The sequence below is a fragment of the Acinonyx jubatus genome, chromosome E3 (assembly GCF_027475565.1).
Source record: "Acinonyx jubatus isolate Ajub_Pintada_27869175 chromosome E3, VMU_Ajub_asm_v1.0, whole genome shotgun sequence".
Lineage (NCBI taxonomy): Eukaryota > Metazoa > Chordata > Mammalia > Carnivora > Felidae > Acinonyx > Acinonyx jubatus.
The window spans coordinates 30,551,466-30,569,659 of record NC_069398.1 but is presented as its reverse complement, the minus strand read 5'-3'; the positions used below and the strand labels follow the sequence as shown (position 1 = coordinate 30,569,659).

The 18,194-nt window shown below is 40.7% G+C and overlaps 1 long non-coding RNA gene across 1 annotated transcript in view; it reads right to left on the bottom strand.

The window, feature by feature from the left end:
• The window catches only part of LOC113594539 (uncharacterized), a 32,797-nt gene that overhangs the window by 12,479 nt on the left and 2,124 nt on the right, over window positions 1-18,194 (bottom strand). Inside the window, exon 2 of the long non-coding RNA XR_003414929.2 lies at window positions 144-264. This is a non-coding gene — a long non-coding RNA (uncharacterized LOC113594539). The remainder of the gene's footprint in view (window positions 1-143; window positions 265-18,194) is intronic.

Here is an 18,194-nt window from a genome sequence, read left to right as displayed (position 1 = left end):
TTACCACTTTTGGTCAAACAGCCTCAGAAAGAGAACGGAACTAGTTCTTAGTGCAGATTCTCTCTGAGCACAAAAGCCAGTGGTATCCATCAAGCAGGTGAGGAAGGTGAACTCACCCAGTGAAAACGGGATTCAACACTGACCTTTACAGAAGAGCCTGGTGCCATTCTGGATGCAGGAACCCGGGGCGGGAGCAGGAAGGCCAGAGATCTGGAGGGAATCTCAAAGAAAGCCAACTAAGCAGTCAGGGAGTCAAAGTGATTCCTGCAGAAAGACAGAGGCACCGGACAGGTTAGGACCCTGGCTTAGAAGGTTTAGGCCAAACGGCACAGGCTGAAGTCTCCAAAATAATACAGGATATGAACACAGACTAATGTGTGGAGGCTGAAACACTGGAATCAGAGGCATCCTGGTACATGACATCAACATAAGGAATGTAAAAATACTTTCTGTGGCAGGAAGCAGATATACAGACTCCACTTCCAAGAAGTAACGGAGGCAAAAATGGGCATATCCCTCACTTGGAGAAGGCCTGGATAGAGACATCACTGCCTCACTTCTCCAACAAAGTGGGAGGCATGGGCCCGAAGGATTGCCCTTCTCTCACTGGATCTGTTCCTCATGATGCCCCACACAGTCAGGGTTGCATCCACAGTAGGCATCTCACTGGTGGTTGTTAACAAGTCCTTCGGTTATGAAAAATACATAAATAATTTGGCAACGCACCTTGGCTTTTAGTAGAAAAAAAAAAAAGAAACTCAAAGTACAGTCCTTTAGAGCACAGAACCTCTCCTGAATGTAACACAGCCTCTCTAGACAGCCATTTATCGTTTTGTGCCCCAGTTTCCTTCTCTGTAAAGCTGGATTGTTACAAGGATTAAATAACTGAATACATGTAATAATGCAATCTTGGCTGGCCATTTACCTCTCTGGCTTCTTCATTGGTAAGAAAGAAAATGTAATACCCCACACAGGGTTGTTATGGATATCAGATGACAAAGCACCTAAGAAATCTCTGCATGTGTTCAAAAAAATTTTTTAGCGTTCATTTATTTTTGGGGGATGGGGAGTGTGAGTGGGGGAGGGGTAGAGACAGAGGGAGACACAGAATCCGAAGCAGGCTCCAGCCTCTGAGCTGTCAGCACAGAGCCCAGTAAGGGGCTGAAACCCACAAGCTGTGAAATTATGACCTGAGCCGAAGTCAGACGCTTACCAGACTGAGCCACCCAGGTGTCCCTCTCTGCATATGTTTTAAAGTGCTGCCTGTGAGTTAGAAGGTCAGTGTGTGTGTGTGTGTGTGTGTGTGTGTGTGTGTGTGTGTGTGTGTTCGTTCCTTTAAGCAGTTTCTGTTGTATGTGTCTTTTAAGAATAATCTCTTATCGCTTCTCAGCCTTTTGGCTAAGATCAAGTGTAGAATAATCTCTTGATGCTGGGAGTGTGCCCGGTATGTTTCCTGAGAGGCCATGAATGGATGGTGGACAAGCCCATGCACAGACCCCAGGGGAAAGCATTTCGCCCCCTCTGTGGAGCAAAGGTACAGAAATCTATCCAAAGGGAGGGATATCACCGCTCCTGTCTGTGGCCATTCCCAGCCTCTCAGGCCCTCACTGATCCCCATCCAAGGACAACAGCTACGCCCTGCCACAGCCATCTCAGAATGTGCCTCTGCTCTGGCTGACCTGGAATCCTCTCTTCTTACACCAGGGTGCCATATGCTAAGCAAACAGAAAACCACATGCTTAGATGCGCTCGCTCTTTTTTGGGGTGTTTTTGTTACCTCTTGACGACAGACGTTTGTATCTGAATTGCTTCCACAACATTAACCTGGTATTTTGCCTGAGAGGTTTTCAGTGTTGCGATGCAGTAAAGGACAAACCCCAAAGCCATGAATTGCTATGACTGTATACGGTCATCTCCTAACTCACGCTCCCTCTCTGCTCCTCTCTTAATATATATGCCTGCTATCGACAAATCACACCTTGTATAAACTGTGTGCTTGAATCTTTTCCAGACGCCGGAAGTATGATGTTAACAATGAGAAAAAGGGAAGGGAAGGCTTTCAAACCTTGAAGCTGTGTTTCAGAAATAGTTACAGATAGAGATACAAGCTATTAGGCCTTTTCCCAGAAGAACACGAGTAGAATGAAAAATCTATCTCAGTATGGGCGAAAAAACACATACAGTTTGTTTTTGTTTTTGTTTGAAAGAATATCGGTATAATAAGGGGCAAACCGAACTCTGAGCATGTACAAGTCTTTGGCACTTATGTGCTATCAAATCCAAACTGTTCAATTACATCACGTTATTAGACCTGCTCTTTTTATTGCTATCACTACCAATACTAGTCTTACTATTACTACTACTACTAATTAACGAGTATCGCTCTATACCAGGCACAATGCCCTCTACTTGACAGACAACATTTCCCCAAAGCCTCACAACAATCCCATGAGCAGATAGCATCAGTCCTATTTTACAGGAGAGGAAGTGAAATCTCAGTGGTTAATTAGGTAACTGGCCCCAAGTCACAAGAAGGTAGTGATGCCAACAGGATTTGAACCCAGGCTATTTAATCTAAAGCCGGATTCTTAAACTCTATGCCACCGCTGGCTGTGGGCTTTCTTTTTTCAGGATCGTGTTCACAATTTAACCCCAGCTATTTTTCACATTACGAGAGGCCCTGGATTCATGGAGATGGAAAACAACAGATCCTCCCTGAGAAGTGGAGGTGGGCCACTGGCTGGTCTCTCCAGCTAGCAGACCAGCAGCGTCTGCACATCAGCTTCAACGGGAGCATGAGTCACGCTTTTGCCTTAACAAAATGAGATGTATAGCATTATGGACTTTCAGAATAAAGTTTGCGTGTCCTCATTCATTTGGGCATTAGCCAATGGATTTCAACCATTCTTTATCCTTACGCTAGGTCGAGTTCCAAGCTGGTGATGATGTTTTTCTCAGAAATCTGAAGGCGATGCTGTACTGCCTTGTAGAGTTAAGTGTCGCTACTGAGAAATAGGATGCCATTCTAATTCCTGATCCTTTCTTTGTGAATTGTTTCCTCGGGAGCTTTGCTTTTAGGGATTTCTCTTCGTCTCCGGTATTTTGAAAGTACACGATTACGTGCCTTAGTGTGGGTCTATTTTTGCAGTGGGCTCTTGGTTGTCCCCTCAATCTGAGCACTGGGATTTCTGGGGGACATTTAGAAAAACAGCTTTATTGACATATAATCCACATTCCATAAAATTTGCCCACTTAAAGAAAGGAGTCAATTCAATAGTTTTTAGTATATTTACAGAGTTGTGCAGCTATCACTGTAATCTAATTTTGGGACATTTCCATCACCTCCAAGACAAACCTTGTACCCACTCGTCATCGTCCCCTATTTGCTCCCACCAGCTCTAAATAATCACCCATCTACTTTGGGGGCCATTCTTTTGAATTATTACTTTAATAATCCTCCTCAATTTTCTTGGTTCTCTCTTTCTGGAATGTCTTTTATTCAGGTATTGGGTCCCTCAGACTAATGTTTTAGTTTTCTTACCCTTCCTATTTCCATCTCCCTTCTTCTGTTCTGTGTAAGGGATATTTCCCCCACTAAAGCTCCACACCTCTTATTGAAAGTTGTATTTCCAGCAGAATATTTTTAATTTGCAAGAGGCCCTTTTTCCCCCCTCTGAACATTCTTTTTGTAACATTCTGTTCTTTTTTTCATGAATGTAATGTCTTTTATCTCTGAAGATATCACTTATAGCTTTTTTTGGAGTTTTTTTCTGCTTTTTGTATTACTTATTTCTTCTGAGTTTTTTTTTTCTTCTTCTTCTGTTGTTTTGGTCTCTGAGTTTCATAGTAGACCTTCCTCAAACATTTGGTGACTGCCGATTCATACTTAAGAGTGAAGCACTCAAAAGTATTTCTGTGTGTGTAGTTATAAGTTTATTGCATGGTGATCACCCCTGCTCCTGTGTGTTCATCACTTAGGGGCCTTTAAAACCAACACAAATGCCAAAGCCCACCCCTGGAGTATCTGATTTAATTGGCTGGAATCTTGTCATTCATATTAAAAAAAATTTTTTTTAATGTTTATTTATTTTTGAGAGAGAGACAGAGACAGAGCATGAGCGGGGGAAGGGCAGAGAGAAAGGGAGATACAGAATCTGAAGCAGGCTCCAGGCTCTGAGCTGTCGGCACAAAGCCCAACACAGGGCTGGAATTCGTGAGATGTGAGATCACGACCTCACTTAACTGACTGAGCCACCCAGGCACCCCCGCCTCGTCATTCGTATTTTTTAAAACTCCCCAGATGATTCTGTTGTACAGGGGAAGGAATCCCTGTGGGGGCCCGAGGCGGGGCGGGTCCTTAACTACCAATATAGGATATATTTTTTCCCCCAGAGTAATCAGATCCCTCAGAAAAGAAACTTTCCATCTCTTACCTTGGCATCTGACTGCTGACATCCTGAGACCCTCCTGGAAGAAGGGGCTGAGGGTCTCCCAGTCAGCACATAGGTGCTCACTCAACCTGGTGTTCTGCAGAGTGGTTGCACCCTTGACTTTGCCCTGTGTGCGCAGGTCTGGAATCAGAGAGGAAGTCTTTGGTCCAGTGGTTCTCATTGCTTAGTGTCCAGCATCAGCAACACCTAGAAATTTGTTAGAAGTGCCAATTCCCAGGCCCCATCCTGACTTGCTGCATCAGAAACTCTGGTGGGGGGGGGGGGGCATCTGGGTGGCTCAGTCAGTTGAGCGTCTGACTTCAGCTCAGGTCATGATCTCACGGTTCAAGGGTTCAAGCCCTGTGTCAGGCTCTGTGCTGACAGCCCCGACCCTAGAGCCTGTCTCTGATTCCCTGTCCTTCTCTCTCTGCCCCTCTCCCACTCGTGTTCTCGCTCTCTCTCTCAAAAAGAAACCAAAAACAAAACAAAAAAACCTCTGGGAGTGGGGCCCAGCAACCTCCAGGGAATTCTGATGCCTGCTCACGCTTGGGGACTACTCCTCTGGGCTTCTGTCGGGGAGCAGGGACTGCGTGGGTGCTCAGAGTGTGGGAGGGGACCTGAGGATCCAGGAGCTCTGGAGCAGACCTTCGTCCGGTCTCCAGCATCTCCAGAAGTCCCTGGGCCCCTCTCTCCACAGCCTGAGATTTTGTATTGGAAAGCAGTAATTTGGGGTCTTTCTTTCATGTCCAGTTTTCACTCCTCTGGTTTCCTAAGACAGTTTTAGCTCCTCCATTTGCTTTCCAGTCCCTGGATTTTATTGTTCTCTCCTCCTTTGCGGTGCTGTTTCTCCTTGCAGCGCATGTCCTTTTTAGTCCCTTGGCTGCCATTTTAAGTGAGGTTGCAGGAGGGTATTTAATCCGCCAGGCTTAACTGAAGTCTCATGATATAGATTAAGTGAATAAAGCACATTGCAGGTGAAAAAAAAAAACCCCAAACTAGATTCTATATTAACAAAGAAAGAAATAAAAAGCACAAAACCACGATATATGATTTCTATATTTGTATGTGCCTGTACGTGTATTTTAATACATGGTATGGATGGATATACTCTCAACTCCTAATGTTACCTCACGGTAATTGTCTTAGGGAGGTGGGGACGGGGGGAGAGGGAGGAACACTATTACTTTTTAAATTTATTTACTCCTGAATTATTTGAATTACTACAAAGAACAAGTATTACTTGTAAAAAATTTTTTAATGTTGAAAATCTATTTGCTTTGCACGAACTGACCTTATTTATTTAACTCATTTAAGTTTATTTATGTATTCTGAGAGAGAGCAACTGGGGTAGGGGCAGAGAGAGGGAGGGGAGAGTGCGAATCCCAAGCAGGTTCCCCACCATCAACACAAAGCCCCATGTGGGGCTCAAACTCATGAATTGTGAGGTCATGACTTGACCCGAAACCAGGAGCTGGGCGCCCAACCAACCAAGCCACCCGGGCACCCCTATTTATTTTTTAAACATGTTTATTTACTTTTGAGAGACAGAGAAAGAGAGTGCAAGCAGGGGAGGGGCAGAGAGAAAAGGAGACAGAGGGTCTGAAGCAGGCTCTGTGCTGACAGCAAATAGCCTGATGTGGGACTCAAACTCACCAACCGAGAGATTGTGACCTGAGCTGAAAGTGGGCGCTCAAATGACTGAGCCACCCAGGCCACCCTGAACTGACCTTTTTAAATTTACACAGTGGCCTGTGTGACCCATCCAGGGGTGGGAGGGTCTGGGGTTTCAGGGAAGAAATAGCCCTAAGTCCCAGATGTTGTCTCAGATTTAGGCTGGGCCCAAACAAAGTCAGAAAGATCCAAATATTCAAGTAGCCAAAGTACCTGCTTCTATCCATATATTTGGTATAGAATAAAAGAAGTGTTCTCGGGGCGCCTGGGTGGCTCAGTCGGTTGAGCGTCCGACTTCAGCTCAGGTCATGATCTCGCAGTTCGTGAGTTCAGGCCCCACGTCAGGCTTTGTGCTGACAGCTCAGAGCCTGGAGCCTGCTTTGGATTCTGTGTCTCCCTCTCTCTGTCCCTTCCCTGCTCATGCTCTGTCTCTCTCTGTCTCTAAAGATGAATGAATGTTAAAAAAAAAAAAAAAAAAAAAAAAAGAAGTGTTCTCATCCCTAGCTGGAGATTAGACTTGCCCTGAAGTACAGAAGAATGTGAGCAGCCACAGAAACAACAAAACACCTCACTGTCCCACCCATGGACTAATTAAATCCCAGGCAATTCTAATGTGCAGCAAGAGTTGACACTCATTTATGCAGATGTTATTTTAATCCCTTAAAAAAAATTTTTTTTAACATTTATTTATTTTTTGAGAGACAGAGACAAAGCATGAGCAGGGGAGGGGCAGAGAGAGAGGGAGTCACAGAATCCGAAGCAGGCTCCAGGCTCTGAGCTGTCAGCACAGAGCCCGCCGTGAGCCTTAAACTCATGAAGTGTGAGATCATGACCTGAGCCAAAGTCAGACACTTAACTGACTGAGCCCTTAACTGATTTAATCTCTTTTTAAAATCAGAAAGATCAGCTCTCTGATGTCACTCGGATCTTAAAAACAGATCGCTTTGCTAGATTTTTAAATTCTTCAACTTTCTGACATCACATAGCACAATACTGGGGAAGTTTTTAGTCTGTCTTAAAATACTACCTAGATTTGGCTTTGCAAGAACCACAGTGATCAACTGTGCACTATATCTCATAGCATTTGCAATCTGAATGCTCTCTCATGGGCCTCAGAGATAATGCGACTCTTCATTTTACAGATGAGGAAATGTCGCCCAGAGGTATTCTCTCACAGATTTACTACACTGGGGGGGGGGGGGGGGAGGGTGGAGAAAGAGTGTGTGTGTGTATGTGTGTGTGTGTGTGTGTGTGTGTGTGTGAGAGAGAGAGAGAGAGAGAGAGAGAGAGAATGAGAGAGGAAGAGAGAGAGAGAGAAAGTGAATATTGTAAAATACTTCTATTACTTTTACAAGTGTATGTAACTGGTTTATTCTATATTATGACAGAAACATTCTCTAAAGATCAGTTTTACTTAACCTTGAAAAAAAAATCAGTCAAGGTCCAAATGAATTGAGAATTGCTCATCTATTCTTCCTTGTGGATTTGTACTAACTCAAGTCCTGGCCTTGGCCTCTTGCAGAAAACAAAGAATAATTTTCTTAAAAAAAAAATTCTGTATCTTTATCCAATGTGCTTCGCTAAGCTTCTTCTTTGCAGCTTTACTGAAAGTATTTTGTTTCAGAGAGAAATCCTCTCGGCTTAACCTGCAATGTCCCAGAACAAATGGTGTGCTGTGTGAGCCAGGCACTAGATTGCCAGCTTCTGTGTCTGAGAGCCACGGAAGGCTTGAGGTCAACGTGTTTTCCTTATTGAGGTCAAAGTGAGTAACAAGAGAAGGTAGTTCACAGCAGGAAACAGGTCACTCATGTAATGAGCTAGGACTTGTAAGTTCAGGAGGGAGGAAGGAAATTAATGCTCATTGGGTGAAAATTTATTCTTGGGTTTTCCTCTATTAAAATCACATTACATTTCCAATCTATGCCATTACAAACAACATAACATGTGCTATGTTATCTCAAATGTACATTTATGGCTTCTTAGGCATATCTGTTAACCTACATGTATATTTACATCCCATGCCTGCATTATTTAGATGTACGTATTCCCATATGTACAAAAGTATGTCCTCATGTACGTGGTCTCATGTGTACTTTTGTGTTGCATCACGTGTATACTCGATCATTGGCATATTTTTTCCTATTTTTATTAAGATTTATTGAGGTATAATTTACATGAAATAAACACATATTTGAACTGTACAATTTATAAGTTTTTATATAGGTATACACCCATGAAACCATTACCACAATCAAGATAATGAATACATCCACCTTCCCAAGTTTCTTTTTGGCCATCGTAATCCTTCTCAGTCCCTCTCCACTCTCCTATTCCCCCTGCTGATCTGTTTTAATTTTGCATTTTGTAAAATTTTATACAAATGGAGTCATGAGTATTACTCTTCTTTCTCTGGCCCCTTTCAGTCAGCATAATTATTTTCAGATTCATCCATATTGTTACATATATTGGTGGCTCGTTCTATCTTGTTGCTGAGTATTTACCACAATTTATTTATTCATCCACTTATTGATGAACATTTGGATTATTTCCACTTTCTGGCTATTATGAATAAAGCTGCAATAAACATTCATGTACAAGTCTTTGTATGAACACAGCTTCCTTTCTCTTTGGTAAATACCTTGAAGTAGAGGGGATGGTTCATAAGTTAGGCGTATGTTTAACTTTTTAAGAAACTGTCAAACTTTCCCATAGTAGTTGTACCATTTTCTACTCCTACAGTAGTATATAAGAGATCACCCTGGCCAACACTTGGTGTGGTCAGACTTTTTATTTTAGACATGTTAGTGGGTGTGTAGAGGCATCCTGTGGTTTAAATTTGCATTTATTCAATGACTAATGATGTTGTATATCTTTTCATGTGCTCATTACCCATCTGTATATCATCTTTGGTGAAGCATCTGTTCAAATCCTTTGCCACTTATTTATTAGGTTGTCTCTTTTCTTATGATTAAGTTTTAAGACTTTTTATGAATTCTGGATACAAGGACTTGGTCAGCCCTGTAATTTGAAAATATTTTCTCCAATTCTATGGCATTTAAAAAAATTTAACAGTGTCTTTCAAAGAGCACAAGTTCCTAATTTTTGTGAAATCCAATGTATTACTCTTAGAAATGGATTGTTCTGTTGGCTAAGAAATCTTTGCCTATTCCAAGGTCACAAAGATTCTCCCCTATGTTTCTTTTTTTAATTTTTTAATTTTTTAATGTTTATTCATTTTTCGAGAGACAGAGCGCGAGCAGGGGAGGGGCAGAGAGAGAGGGAGACACAGAATCCAAAGCAGGCTCCAGGCTCTGAGCTGTCAGCACAAAGCACAACATAGGACTCAAACTCACGAACCATGAGGTCATGACCCGAGCCGAAGTCGGATGCCTCCCCGACTGAGCCACCCAGGCGTCCCATCTCCTTTGTTTCTTCTAGAAGTTTTATAGCTTTAGGCTTTATATTTAGATCTATGATCCATTTTGGATTACTTTTTAATATCACGTGAGATATAAGTCAAACTTCATTTGTTTTTGGTATAGATACAAAATATTTTTTACAAGATGTTCCTTGGGGCACCTGGGTGGCTCAGTCGGTAAGCGTCCGACTTCGGCTCAGGTCATTATCTCCTGGTTTGTGAGCTCAAGCTCCGCATTGGGCTCTGTGCTGACAGCTCAGAGCCTAGAGCCTGCTTTAGATTCTGTGTTTCCCTCTCTCTCTGCCTCTCCCCTGCTCACATTGTGTCTCTCTCTCATAACTAAATAAACATTAAAAAAAATTTTTTTTTTAATTCTAAAAGATGTTCCTTTCTCCACTGTACTTTTACACCTTTGTCAAAAATCAATTGACTATATATGTGGGGTCGATTTCTGGACTCTCTAATCTGTTCCATTGATCTATTTGCTTATCATTCCTCCAAAACCACATTATCCTCATAATTGCAGCTTTAAAACAAGACTTAAAATCACATAATGTAAATCCTCCAAATTTCTTTTTTTTCAAAAGTGTTTTGGCCATTCTAAGTCCTTTGAATTTCCATATAAAATTTAGAAGTAGACTATCAATTTCTATTAAAATAGCATGGTAGAGTTTTTATTAGGACTGCACCAAATCTATAGGTCATTTTGGAAGAAGTGACAATGGTGAGTCTTCTAATCCACAAACGCGGCATATCTCTCCATTTATTTACATTTTAATTTTTCTCAGCAGTATTTTGTATTTTTAATGTACTAGTCTTGCACATCTTTTGACATTTATTTCTTTTTTTAAGTTTATTTATTTTTGAGAGAGAAAGAGAGCAAGTGGGGGAAACGCAGAAAGAGAGGGAGAGAGAGAAAATCCGAAGCAGGCTCCACACTGTCAGCATGGAGCCTGATGCAGGGCTCAAACTCACGAACCTTGAGATTATGACCTGAGCCAAACTTAACCAACTGAGCCACCCAGGTGCCACAATATATATATTTCTAAGCATTTCATAGTTTTGTTGCTATCATATATTTTTAAATTTCAATTTCTAATTGCTGCTAGTATATAAAAATGCCACAGATTTGTGTCTGTTGACCTTGAATCCTGAAATCTTCTTAAACTCACTTATTAGTTCTGGTAGCTTTTTTTTGGAGATTCCACAGGATTTTCAGTGTAGATAATCATAGAGTCTCCATAGTTATTATTTCTGGTGTTTATTAATCCTTCACAGACCCATATTACTACCACTTGGTATACTTTTTCTTATGCCTGAAAATTACCTTTAATATTTCTCACACCATGGATGTTCTGGTGACAATTTTTCTTTCCTTTTCTTTTCTTCTTTTCTTTTCTTTCTTTCTTTCTCTCTCTCTCTCTCTCTCTCTCTCTCTCTCTCTCTCTCTCTCTTTCCTGTATGTCTGAAATGTCATATTTTGCTTTTGTTTTTGAAAGATATTTTCATTGGGTTATGGAATTCTACATTCACAGATTTTCTTTCAGTAATTTAAAGATGTTCTGACTGCTTGTAAGATTTTTCTCTTTATCAGTGGTTTTAAGAAATTTAATTATGATGTGCCTTAGTGTAGTTTCATTTATGTTTATTGTGCTTGGGGTTCACTGAGCTTCCTAAATCTATGAGTTTACAGTTTTCATCAATTTTGGAAAATTTTAGAACACTATTTCTGCAAGCATTTTTTCTGTTCTCTTTCTCTATCTTCTCCTTCAAACTCCAATGACCTCATTGGCTTATTTTAGATTACCTAAAAAATAAATAACTGTAGCCCATAGATGGATGGGACACAGAGAAGGTAATACAACTGGTCTTTGATTTATCATAGCAAATGAGATGGAGAAAGAGATAATCAAGGCGAGATGGGTAATGTGCTGGGTGAGAAGTCAGAAGTTCCTTGTTTGAACTGCACCAAAGTTAACTATGCAACTTGACATTCGCCTCTTTATCTTTTTGGATCTCAATATTCTCAACTGTGAGATCTGGGAGTTGTTCTAGGTGACACTTGAAGTTCTCATCAACTTATATAGTTTTTGATGCTGGGTGAATTTTGTTGAGAGGAAAGGGGAAAGAAAGGACTGCATTCATTCTCATATCTTCACATGTGTCTAGTATCCATTCATCTTCTCCCTTCTTAGCGTAACGAGTTTGAGCAATCTGAGCTCAACAGAGTTAGGGAACTTGGTTGTTTGGACCAATCCTCTCTTTGAAAACAACTAAAAGCTGAATTTTTAAAAATTCCTTAAAAACACCGAAGAGCCTGACAAGGTTGTGTGAAATTACTAGGCAAATCGGGAACTGAGAGAAATAAGCAGAATACTGAAGCCACGCTTGCCTGTCCAGGGAATTGATTTATTATTGGCCTAGATCCCTAAAGATAAGGATGTTCCCAGTGACTGAGAATTTGATGACATAATTTATCTTCATCCAATGGATGGGACCGTGACCTTAAGAACACGGTCCATCTCTACAGTGAATCCCTTATTTAATATTAGTTGTGTTCAAGGATTGGATGTTCTGTCTGGAACAAAAACTGTCATTATGTAAGAGAGCTCAAGCTGAGCTTTTAGATCATTAAACTACTTGACATGACTCTAAGTTCTTATTTCACAGCCAGAAATTCTTAAACCATATTCCTAGGCCTTCCATAGGTTCTGGAAAAGATGTGCAATTTCGCTGGGCAGGACCTCCCCCTCATTCTGCCACTTACTTTCCCAGTTGCTTTCATTTCTCCCAACTGTCAGGCATGTTGTGAAATTGAGTTTCAGTATCATTCTATTCCAATCCATCAGCTCAGATACTAATCATGAAACAGGTCAATGTGTTAGCTCCCAACAAAGCATTTCTGTTTTAGATTTGCCAAAATAGACTTCCAAAGGCATGTGCTTATAAGGATGATTGATGAGTCAACAAAACTTCAGTGGGGTCACTTTTAATTTGGGCCTGGGAAAACTAACAAGCCCTTTGTACCTCCCGGTTGTCAACAGTGGCCCACGTGAGTAGGAGGCATCACAGAAATAACTCCTGTTCAATCCAGGCCAACTCAAAGATTCCCCAGGTGTCGTGCTTATAGCTTGAGAATTATGGCAACCAGGATATAAGCAGTGCTGGAGGTATATGTTCTCATTCTTTTGCTTTGTATTTCCAAAGTTCCATTCACAACGTCCGTTACACGTGTGTCTGTGTGGCTTGGATGGTGACTGAGGCTCCATAAGGAGTGTTAATTGCAATGATGTAGAGAGAATAGTTGAGGCTTATGTATCCTAGTGGAAAAGCCTTTTCAGGCCTGTTCTCTGTTTTCTGCTCCTTCTCCTCAAAGGATGCCCTTTTAAGGTTTGTATTCTCTGGAGTGAGGCTGTTATTCCATTCTCTAATTCCCCAAGAGGCAGTCAAAATTAGGAGGGCTTCTGTCTCTATTGCTTTTCCTGGACTTACACATCTCCAATGTATAATTACAATTGCAACATAGTAGTAGTCTTTCCTGTAGTTTTCAGAAGCAAATTAAGCTATCAATAAACCTTCTAGATCAAGAAGTTAGGAATGCATCTTTTACTCTAAATCAGTATACCGCATATTCACGGGAATGATGTTTTGGGAAGCATACAGCTCCTCTATCACAACACACCTTTCACAACGAATATTGAGCTTTTACAACGAGCCAGGCATTATTCTAAGCCAGAGACACAGAAGTTAATAAAAACAAAGTATTTATCCCTTATCATTATCCAGTTGAGATAACACTCCCTGGCCAGTTTACTCTGTGAGCATGATCTTCAGCAAGACTCAAAGCACTGTGAATTACATTTATGTAGTAATTGGAGGATTTACATCAATTTCAACTGCAAAGGAAATGGCAATGTCCCTACCTTGCTACCCACCCGCCATGACACCTAGCAAACACATACATCCTTTATACTACGTGGCTTAGGTGCTTTTCAAACCAGGACTCATGATACTGCTTATTTGTTTAAAAATAAACACTAAACATCAAAACATTAGCCACAGTTTCAAGTAGCATACTCAATGCATATTTATTTTGTTACAGCGTTTGGAAAGTGAGAGAATTCTTTTTTGTGCCAAAATAGCAAAGAAAAATATGAAACACAATAAAGAGACTGGAGTCTAAGCTTTGACCTAAAGTGCTACACATTGACTCTGATTCTTTTTGCTTTCATATGCCACGAGAGGTTCTTTTTTTTTTCTTTTCCTTTTGGCATTAAATTGACCTTATCTGTCAAACCCAAAGACTCAAGGCTGCAATACAGCATTATGCCTTTGTTCTCATAACCCTTTACTATCTTGTGTAGTTTTCAGGAAGCTAGACTTAAAAAACCAATCATAACACAGTGTCTCTTTCCACCAAAGATTTTTTTCCTTCATTTTAAGAGTTTTTAAATATTTTGTAATGAATTCCAACTGGGATGCACGTGGGTTGGGCAGTGGAACAAGGATCATTTAACTGGCTCTTGCTGAAGAGGAAGGAAAATCTTAATAGGAGAACGTATTTATTTAGGTTGCTTGCATTTAAGAGAAATGTCCTTTCCCCCCTTCCACTCAGATGGGCTGTTCATTAGCTAGGCTGAATCACAAAGCAGCAGCAGAAAGAGTCTGGTTGGAAGCTGCCACCTCTTCAACAAAAGCAGCCACGTACATGAAGGGTTTAATTTGCTTCATGTGGTCCAGGGCTGAGTGGAGAAGGCAATGGGACATCTGGAACATAGATGAACATATTCCCTGATGGAGGCTGGGAGCAGTGCAATTCCTCTCTGATTAGCAATCTAAAACATGCACTCTCTTTGCACCTTTCATTCAGCCAGAGAGAGGCTGTTCCAGGTATGAACATCAAGATTCCACGGGGAATAAATAATTCAGCTGAGATGAAAGAGCCAATAAGAATTTCAGCTCAGAGCTCAAGGAAACTCCGAACCTAATATGTTGAGAATAAACATCTCCTATTATGGAGAACTTGTTTTGGTGCTAACCCTCTATTACCAACTGCTCTGAGGGCTCGGAACCTCTGATAGTGCTGGGAGAGAGGTTCATTCTTTTAAATTTCACCTTAACCCCTGCCAAGTGGTGTTATAGAACAAGCAGGAAAAAATGCTAACCCTTCCTCCACCATTTCTGTAACACTTCCATCTGGGTATCCATCTGGGAGAATTTCAGAAAGTCTGGAATGTGTAGACATTTCAGACACAAATTCCCACTTTCCTTTGCTCAATTAAAACTGAACATTGTTACTACTTACACTTTGTTCATTCTTGCAAGTAGCTTACTATGGTCACCTGGCCAAAATAATGACCCTGTCTTTCCTTACGCAGACTAGGCGAGTGACATCTACTGGAAATGAGATAAATTTATCCTAAGGTATCCTTGGAAACAACAGATTTGGAACAGAGGACTAAAAGTCAGAGATTGCTAACTGCATATCTTGTTTTCCTCCAAGGGCTTCAACTTTTTCTTCTCTTGCCTGCTCCTTAGGATACCCAACATTCCTATCAAGTATACCTTCCACTATCTTTTTAAAGGGCTAATTCCCAACTTTTCCATGAAAAAGTCCCTTGCCAATCTAACATAGTGACTTTCCTCCTGCCAAACCACCAAACAAATCATACATTGAACAAAATCTTCTTTGTTTCTCTCTCAAAGTACTATCATATCACTATTGTGCACATCCAATGAGATATTTATTGAAAGGAGAATGTACATCAGACCTAGATGTTGCCCTTAAGGAGCTTGTAGTCCAGTGGAGAAGATAGCTATATAACAAGCTGAAAGTAGTAAGGAAAATAAAGAATGCAAAGATAAACTACTGTCCTTTACAGTGTCACTTTGGAGTGAGCAAAATCAGGGTAAACTTTGGGAAGAAGGTAAGGTGTGTGGAGAGCTGTGACGGATGAATGGCTTATGTGGCTCTAGAATTGGCAGAAAGGTCATTCCAGACATAGGAAACAATGCGGGCTCCAAATCTGAAGGAAGGAAAGTATGGATCATGTGTGAAAAGCATCAAATAGTTTCCTTTGATTACAGGGAAGTGATCAAGGAATATTTTATAAAATGGGGTTAAATAGGAAACTGGGGGGGGGCACATAATGGAGACCAAAGAGTTTACAAATTTGCATCGGGAAACACGGGAGGTTTCTGAGAAATTATATGCTTTCAGGAAACTGACCTGGGAACAGCATGGATGCTGAAATGGAGATGGTGGAGTTAGAGAATCCAGTTAGGAAGCAGTTGTATAGTTTAGAACAGAAGTAATGAGGTTGTGGCAGTGAATGGAGAGTTGACAGATTGTAAAAGTACAACTGGAACTCAGAAACTGATGAGAATTTGAACGAACCTGGAGGGCGGGAGAGGAGACACTGATAACTCCAAAGTGTTCAATATGGAGGACTTGGAAAGCATTAACACATCGCAGTAGGGAATACAGGAGGAAGGAAAGAGAAATGAAGAAAAGAACAATGAATTTCGTTGAGAACATGTTGAGTTAGAAGTGGAGGTGGTATATCATTGACATGTCCAGCATGCAATTGGTTTATGATGTTCCCGAGCTCTGTGTAGATCAGGGGCAGAGTCACTAATGTAGAGATCATTGCTAAAAGCATAAAACTTGTTAAGGTAGAGACCACTGTGAGAGAAAGGAGAGAGATAAGACAACTCAACTTTGGACACATTTACTGAAAAAAGACCCAGGGAACAAACAGAAAAAAAAAATGCTCTGAAAGCAAGGAAGAAAGCCAGAAGAATACGCTATTATAGAAACTAACAATGGAAAAGTTTTGTTTGTTTGCTTGCTTGTTGTGGAAAAGTTTTAATAATAATAATAATAAAAGACTTAGCTAACAATGTTGAATGCTGTAATGAGTTCTAGGAGAATTACAAAAAGTGGTCTTTGGATCTGGTGTGGCAAATTACTGATTTTTAAGAAAGCCGTTTTTGAGGAAGCCAAGCATTTTAAAGGGTTAATGAGTAAGTTAGGGAGTGGGACAGAGAAAAGAACCCTTGACTGGGAACCAGAGACCCTGAGTTCCAGCTTGGCCTTGCTGTTAAGCTGCTGTATGACCTCTTAACCTCTCTTGAGCTGTTTCTCAGTCTTCAAAATTCTATAAAATCTCTCCTGACTATCATTTCCAAAGATTCAAGTAAGCTAACTGTGGACCTAAACTCTACGGAGATCCTGAGCTACCGATTTTTATCGGGTATATGCCAATTTCAATACTTGTAACTTGTGTAAAAGTGAGGCTCTAAGTGTTTCCTAATACAAAATAATTCAGACCATATTCTTCAAGTATCTGCTTCAAGAAAACCTTCCTCCAGCCTCCTCCCATCCCCAGTCCTTTACTTTTAAAAACTAAGCTAAGATAGTGTCTCTAGTTTATCCAGCAACTTGTCCTATTGCCTAAAATCAGGGAGTGCCCCCAAAAGCCTTTCTTGTTTGTTGAAGTCTATTGGGTAGTATTAACAATCAATCCCCAAATCATGGCTTTCCAGCCATGTGTGATCATATACTTGTACAAGGGCATTTTCTGAAACTCAATGTCTCATATCACAAAATCAAACCAGAAATGTTATTCAAGAAGAACCCAGATGCACTGAAGAAAGAACATTTGCTTTATCTGGGGGCTTTTAATCTATCAGGATTCTATAGCAATACAAACTCAGAATCACTGAAATGTTAAGTACTATAAAACTTTTAGTTGGGTTCAAGCACATAGTTTCGTAATATATTTGAAGTTAGTGTAGGTGTGAAGTAGTTCGATTGAATCTTGCAATTAAAGTTAAAAAACAATGCTTCGTTTTAACACACACACACACACACACACACACACACACACATGCGAGGATAGGATAACTTTCTCTTGTTGAGACACCAGTAAATTTTCCTGGAGTTCTCATCCCTTGCCTTTCTTTCCTCCAGAGAGGTTGGCCTGTTCTTTCTCAAGAATTCTTGTTTTAATTCCAAATGGATATTGTAGAAAATAAAGGGGTAAAAATTTAAGTTGTTTTTGAAAGAACATATAACTCAGCTCCAAATTCAGTGGAGAAAAGGAGAAAAAAAAAGGACAGTTAGCATCTTTTGTACACCTGTTATATGCCCTACATGTTCATGTACATTATCTTACTCAAGCCTGACAATAAGACTTTGCAGTAAATTTAGCTTTGGTGTTAGAGATAAGAAAAATGAGGCTCAGGGAGGTTAAGCTATCCTCTCAAGGTCAAATGGCAAGTTATAAAACTAGGATCGAAACAAGAGCTGAAACAAGACTCCAAAGCTCAAGCATGTTCTACTTTACCATGCAGTTCAGTCTAGTGAAAAATTCACTCTTGAAAAGGTCTTAGCATTTGAGGCATAAAAGCCTCCAAATTCTGTTGTATCTGCACTGAGTCTGATCGAAAAAAAATTAAACAAAACAAAAACATCCCAAAACATCACACACACTCTTAGTTCCCCTCCCAACTGAAATTCAGTAGGGAGGACAGTTCCTGAGTCATGTTCACAGAAAGCTGTCCTTGGATTCTGTTATTGAGCTCACACCCCCATTCCTGACTTTCCAAGTGGCACCGAGAAAGAGAAGAGGAAATGTAAGAAAAGTATAAGATGGGATCCTCTGACACCG